This window comes from Sesamum indicum, unplaced genomic scaffold (assembly GCF_026168435.1).
Source record: "Sesamum indicum cultivar Baizhima isolate 11 unplaced genomic scaffold, ASM2616843v1 HiC_scaffold_119, whole genome shotgun sequence".
NCBI lineage: Eukaryota > Viridiplantae > Streptophyta > Magnoliopsida > Lamiales > Pedaliaceae > Sesamum > Sesamum indicum.
The window spans coordinates 22501-29312 of NW_028292362.1; the positions used below are offsets into that span (position 1 = coordinate 22501).

The window sequence follows — 6812 nt, forward strand, 5'->3', positions numbered from 1 at the left end:
ATACCTTTTCTAAGAGTCCTCATGGAGACGGAGTTAGAAGAAGCCAATGGGCAAAATCACGATATGAGCAGTTGTGAGGAAAAGAGATTAGCTGCGATGCGATATGTCATGGCCAACTTTACCAGAGAAGGATGGCTCAAGCCTATAAATAAATAAATAATAAAAAAAGGGCTCGCCCCCGGGAATTTCAGCCAGGAGACCTCGTATTGAAGAAAGTACTGCCAACCCAGGAAGATGTCAGGGGCACCTTAGTCTGAAGGGCCTTATGTAGTAAAGAGAACCTACATGAAGGCCTTCCCCTGCTCCCCAGTTACTCGATCGAGGGCTTCTCTTTTTATTATTGACTATTTAAAGTTAAAGGAACTACGGGTCGATCTTCGATCAATCGCTAATGTATAACCTTTGAAAGGCTTTCATTGGAACTTCCTTTCCCGATCAATAGGCTGTTAGGGCTTTAGCCCAGGAACCAGATGCCCATTCAATAGAAGAAGTTGTTCGACCTTTCTTTCATTTAGTTTGAACCACCCGACTGAAACTTAAAAGGAAAAGAAAACTAGGAGATGACTATGACTCTGAATCGATCCGGCTCTTGGACCCAGGACCAGGTCCGGATATTTTCTTTAATTGAATAACATGTGTTTCATTCGAAAGGCCAGGAGGATGAACTAGACAAAGTTTCATCGCCCCACGCAGATAGAAGAAAAGATCTTTCCACTAAGAGTTTACTTATCCCGGCTATGATACTGGTAAAGAGTACTTTTTTTCCTCCGTTATCCAGCAGCTTTTATCCCGGCTCCTTCTCTCTTCGATGCCATCTTCGTATATTCTACTATTGATCGGACTCTAGAGCATCGGAGTCATTCTTCCGTCCTAGGGGATTTTCTTCTTCCATTCTAGCATCAATAGCTTCTGATTTAATAGCTGCAGATTCCTTCGCCTATTATTCTACCCTATGAGAAAAGAGAACTGCGGATTCGATTGCAAACATACTAGCGAATTCTTTCAAAATGTGAAATGCTGCTCTTTCTTAAGGCTATGTCCTCCTAAGGATCCACCACAATAACAATATAGGAAAAAGAATAAGAAAGAGGAGAAGGATGTGTCTCAGGTGCGGAGACCTTTTTAGAAGGTGGACCAGCAGAGTAAGATGCAACCGGGCAAACGGCAAAAAGAAAAAGAAAGCTTTTTAGCGTCGCCGGGCTACGGTTTGACTGCCGGTGGAGAGAAGGTCTCCAGCAGGGAACGATTCTAATTATCGATCTTACCTTTTTCAATGCATGAGAGTAAGATTTTTCATGGATTTTGACAAGGGCGAACTCCACTTTGTCGAGATGGTTCTTACCAACCCAGCGATTTATAGAGAAAGCATATTTAGAGTTCTCACTGCGCCCCACGAGGATGAGGATTCTCCCATGTGAGCTGATGATTCAGTGTCCTCCTGTATAGAATGTTTCTCTCTTTTTCGTGCAGACTTGCACTTTTGAGCATAGCTTTATTCTATTCTATTTTCTTGCAGATTAAGATGAAAATCTGGCTCCAAGCCAAGAGGGACTGAGTAGCCAAACAAACTTAAGGAAAAGAGACGATAAAAGCGAAGGCGGGTAAAACGAGGATAAAAAATAAAGAAAGCATGGATGTAAATAAAGAGTCCGCACCCGACGAAGTGACTTCTCGGGCTGCCTACGTACCTCCCCCGCCAAGCCGCCCCTTACAGTTCTCCTTACGAAAATTCGAATCAGTTATGCTTTCAGGTATGAATTCGCATCATTTTCCCTCTTTCCTATTCACTCTTAATCTCTGCGCCCGAAGGTCTATATCAATTCTTTTTGGTTTACAGTAGTACAACTAAAAAAAGTTTACATTATGCTACTCGACTGTCCCTTGCAAATCACTAAGTTCTCTTTCCTTTACTTTCACTTTCCATTTTAATTACATGTAGCTATTTTCTCATTCTATTTGTTCCTATAAATAATTAGAATTCCCCTATCCTATATAGGATTCGAGTTCTTTTCTATGCTGTCTTTGTCTAACCTTCGTGGTTCTTTTTAAACTTCCTTTCGTCTCGCATAATTAACTTGATACTTTACTTTCTGTAATAGGCAGTGAACCAATAGCGAGTTTGCTGCTAGCCTAACGCATATAAAAAAGCCCGGTCCATGAAGAAAAAAGAAAGGCTATTTTCCTGACTTCCATAGGGAGGAAGCAAGTCTAGAGAGAAGCAGAAAATAACATAGATTAAATAAGGTATAGAGAACCATACCTTGCTCAGAGAGAGGCAAAGAGAAAGCAAGATAGCGGGTCACTCTTGAGTAAAAGTTAGATCCATTCGCGTCCAGAGGCAGAGAAAAAAAGCCTTAGATCTTTGCTTGACAGTCGAGTCGGACTAGCTTCGAACAAATAAGAAACTGGCTAAGATTCAATTGACCTAGATAGCCACCAGTTCCACTAAAGGAAGTCGCTGACGGGCCGTCTAATTCTAAATGTAACTCAATTACATCGAGCCTTACCTTAGAATGCCGATTCTGATCGTTCCTGGGAAAAGACTTCTAGCTATGATTCTCTCTCTATGTTAACGAATGCTAATCCATTTTCTATCCCTCTGCCCTAGTGTGGTCAGTCTGGTTTGCATTGCTACACGGGCCATGATTCCCATCTCTCAATCAAATGTAAAACTCTTTCTTTCTATCTGGCATCCCAGCCTATTCTTTCTTCCTAAGGCCAAGCTTCCTCGTTCAAGCTAGTCGAAGTTCTATGCATAGAAAAAAACTCGGATCCGTTGGCAAGTCGAATCCCCACTATTGAGTCGCCAAGCCAAGGGGAAAGCTTGAATTGAAAGCAAAAAGACCTCTTTCTCTTCTCCCGCTCCGACCCTATAAAATGAAAATCCCATTCGCCCTATTCCTACAGACTTTGGAGCAGATGAAATAGCTGCCTTTCTTCGGAATTCATTCTTCTAAAATGAAAATCAAAAGAAGAGAAGAAGACTCCGCACCTTGCTTTGTTACTGGCGCCTTTCCCTCAAAAATAAGTGAATCCGGAAGTGACTTCGCTCCCCAGAGGAAGAGGACTTCTAGGCTTTCCAGCCCTTCAAAGTAAAAGAAAGCAAATAGAATCGCATCAGCTTCTTTTCTTCTCTTTCAGGGATTGCATTGCCATCGAAAGCAGTCCTTAGTCCGTCCGACCAAAGGATTTTCTTCTTCTCACTCACTGATATGCTATATCCGGAGAAGGCAAAGATTCTATTTGAGTGACACACTCTCTTAACGAGTATAAAAAAAAGGATCTCTCCTCAAATAAAAGACTTGCAGCGCTTACGCTTTACTAAAGCAGCGAAAAAGATCGATTTTGGTGTGTTAAACATAGTTGTCTGATCCATTTGAGGAAGCCAGGGGCAACTTCCGCTGTGAACAAATCCCCGGCATCATGATCCGCTGCTCAGATCAGATGCATCTATAGTAACGAACAGCTCTTCCGCAAGCCATTGGGGGAAATTCCAGAACTTCCATTTTCTTTCTTCCACACTAGGCTCGATGTGAATTGAGCGGTTGTCGCTTCGCTCCCTTTGCCACCGGCCGTCGAGATCAAATCAGAGCTCAAACCTAGATTGCGCGAGATCTTTAAACGAGGAAATTCAACGATAGAACAAGAGCGAGCCAAAGAGAAAAAGAGCTCTTCCAAATCGAATAGAATATAGTTATGTTGGGGTCAGGGGGTCCGACCAGACTACGGCTACGGCTCCGAGTGAGGAGGGCGTCCTTTTCTTCTGATTAGCAGTTATGAGCTGGGGTCGGTCTCAAGCTATCGGCTCAGTACCGGACATTAGCCATCCCCTTTACGGCATTAGAGCTCAAAAAACTTAGATTCCAAGCACACTTGTGACGAAGAAAAGATCAGTTCCTCCAGCCAGTTGCGGAAGGGGGTTAGGAATCCGCTCGGACTCTCACTCATAGTCGAAGAGCCAGATAAACTTAGGCATAGCTCTTTCAAAAACATTGTTGGAAGAAAAGCTACCACTTGAAAATCTAGAAGCCCCGCAGTTTGCAAATCAATCAATCAAGCTTCCAAGCTTCTGGCTTCAAGTTCACAAGTACGAAAAGACCTGAGAGGAAAGAGCTGCGTAGAGAGCTCCGGATTCTTTAGCTACTAGGAGAGCGGACGATTCTTTTTCTTTTTAACCGCAGCTTGGCTTTCCCCCATCCCGGGCTTAAGAATGCCTTGAAAGCCAGAAACTATCTAACCATCCCAGTCGTTCACCCAATTCAGTGACCCTACGCCCTAACGGGTGACTTCAGTTCTCCTACTTAACGGGGCACTGAACTTGCGCTTTCAAGACGAGGCAATTGAAGATTGCTTCAAGCATCCCTTGAAAGACAAGCAGCTTCGGCTAACGCTCTATCTGCTACTGTCTTACGCTAGCTACTAGGGGAAAGCCATAGTGAAAGCCGATTGCTACTTTCGGGTGGATTGGTTTGAATAGCCCTACCGGGGGAGTAGGCATTAACGGTCGAATAAGCAGTGATTCCTGCTCGGCACTTGCTATAAGCAGCAGTTAGCTCTAACGGGACTGAAGTCACTTCAGGGGTTAGCTCTGCAAATGTTGAAAGAATAACGGCAGCTAATGAATCCGCATCTGTTGGAGGAATGGTGGAAGGGATCGATCCCATATCCGGTGAAAGGCCAAGGCAATAAAGAAGAAAGACCAGGGTCGATGTAATTGAGAAGACAGCATAGTATAGAAAAGCTCTTACTGATTCAAGTCTTGGAGGAAGGGCAGCCACTAGAAGAGAGGGGTTCAACCCCGGCAAAGTCAGCATCTTACCTGGAAATTTCCATAGAACCCAACTCGGCAAAGTCCTTAGAAAAGGCCGACGTCCCATCAGGCAACCTCCTCTTCTTTGATTCCGTGCACGAGTAACGAAAATCTCCGAGAAGACAGAGCGGGGGAAGCTGCCTTATGTAGTTACCTGCTCTTTCATCGAGATTAGCGAATTACGGTAGAAGATCTAATAGAATTAGAATCTAGTTCGAGGAAATGGCCTTCTTTGCTATTAGTTTCAATATCTGCTGCTTTTGTGCCAACCCTCTTAGAAGGAAGAACTCTGGGGAAGGAAGGAACTTCCGGATTTACTGATTTAGGAGTTTTTCCGCACCGATCTGACTTATTTAGAAAGCTAGAACGGAGAGGGAACAAACGGTTAAATATGGTTTGCTGGTACAGAATCCGTTGCTATTGGACTTGGCAAGTAAGCCCAGAAGGAAGAAGTCGTAGCTGCTACCTTACCTGATTCTTAGTCTGCTCGAAAGGAAAGCCAGTAACTCGAGAGTAGAAAGAAAGAGAATAGAGTATGACAGAACCAGTAGCTTTGAGCTTGAACGTCTTTCAGCTCTCACGACCCAGCTGCTATTGAATCAGCGTAAGGGGATGTCGATGAGGGTACAATAGAGAAAAGAATTAGCTTTGGTTCAGAGCTTTCATCAGAATATCCTTCAGTCACCCCAGCAAGAAAACGGATGCGCTTAGCCGTTAGCGCAACGGCTTTCGCGCTAGCGCGCTCATCCTTATGCTTGTTCGGCTAAGCCGGAAAGATAGATCGAGTTTAGCCTCTTGATTGACTTTAGGACTGAAAGAAGCCGGTAGAAAAGGAAGTGGCAGCAGTGCTTTTAGTTCCTTTATTTTTAGTGTACTCGTGGTACTCGGTAGTGTGCTTGTGATACAGTACTCGTGCAACAAGGCTTACGGCAGCTCGTAGCTATTGTATTCATTGGAGTGACGGTGACGATATATTGATTGCACGGTAGTTAGGAGCTCCAACTAGAATACTCAATTTTCTAGATCCCTCCGTGCTTATCCCCCAATCCCCTAATGTTTCGTCCTCCATGAATGTGGCACCTGTCTTGAGGAATCCCTAACGGGTGATGAACAACCATTGAGGTAACCACCGGAGCCCAGGGGCAAGACTGATGTAATGCGAAGCGCTCTCCCCACTTTCTAGAAGCCTTTAAGTAAGGAACTTTCTTAGTGGGGCTCATTGAACACTAACTTAACCCGAAAGGTCCGATAGTGTGTCAGTGAAGACCAAGCCACGAACTAGCCTCTTCTCCTTCGGACCCTCATTAAAAGCTACTTTACCCTTACTAGCTACAGCTTCGTAGAAGACTGACTACAAGTTTCCATCGATCGGCCTCTCATTTCCATTAGGGCGGATGCATTCCCATTGTAACGGCGGCAGAGGCTGCCTACGGTCGAGTAGAGGTAAGGAAGCACCTTCTATAAGATAATTGGCTAGGTTCTCTCTATAGTTGAGTCTTGTACTACTCGTCAACTGGTAAGGCTAATGAGTGGGCCTTTAATACTTTAATACTTTGAAGAGAACCCACTAGTTGCAGCCTACAATTCACCGAATAAAGGGAGTCTCACAAGGCGGGGTAGATCAAGGTATTGAAGGTTTCTAGAGTAGATTTCATTGCACACTAAATCCACTGAAAGTGTTGTAGTGAGAGAAAGAAGGCATTTCAGGGAAGAAGACGAGCAATGAAACTTTCCTCCCAGGGCAGTGGGGAGAGAGGAGATTCGATGAACACTAAGAGGGTAGCAGTAGTGAGCACAGAAGAACCCCTCTGGATCGGGTTTTTCCGGAGATGAACTCCAGGACCACGAAAGGTGACTTTCCGGTGCACTTGAGTGCTTACTGAAGAAGAGCCTTTCTTGACCCATCACCATCAGTCGAAGTGGATCCGTACTTAAGCCTATTTTTTAGCGCACAATCTCTGTAAGAAAAGAGTAGCACGTTTGGGATCTAGTTCCTGCCTTG

At 44.4% G+C, this 6812-nt stretch overlaps 1 protein-coding gene across 1 annotated transcript in view; it reads right to left on the minus strand.

Moving 5' to 3' along the window:
* LOC110011515 (cytochrome c biogenesis CcmF C-terminal-like mitochondrial protein) overlaps nucleotides 1-6465 on the minus strand; it is an 8426-nt gene extending 1961 nt beyond the window's left edge. The window contains exon 1 of the mRNA XM_020691697.2: nucleotides 1-6465. This exon is cut by the window's left edge and continues 1961 nt beyond it. The gene's annotated coding sequence lies outside the window, so the exon portion shown is untranslated.
* Between the last annotated feature and the right edge of the window lie 347 nt (nucleotides 6466-6812).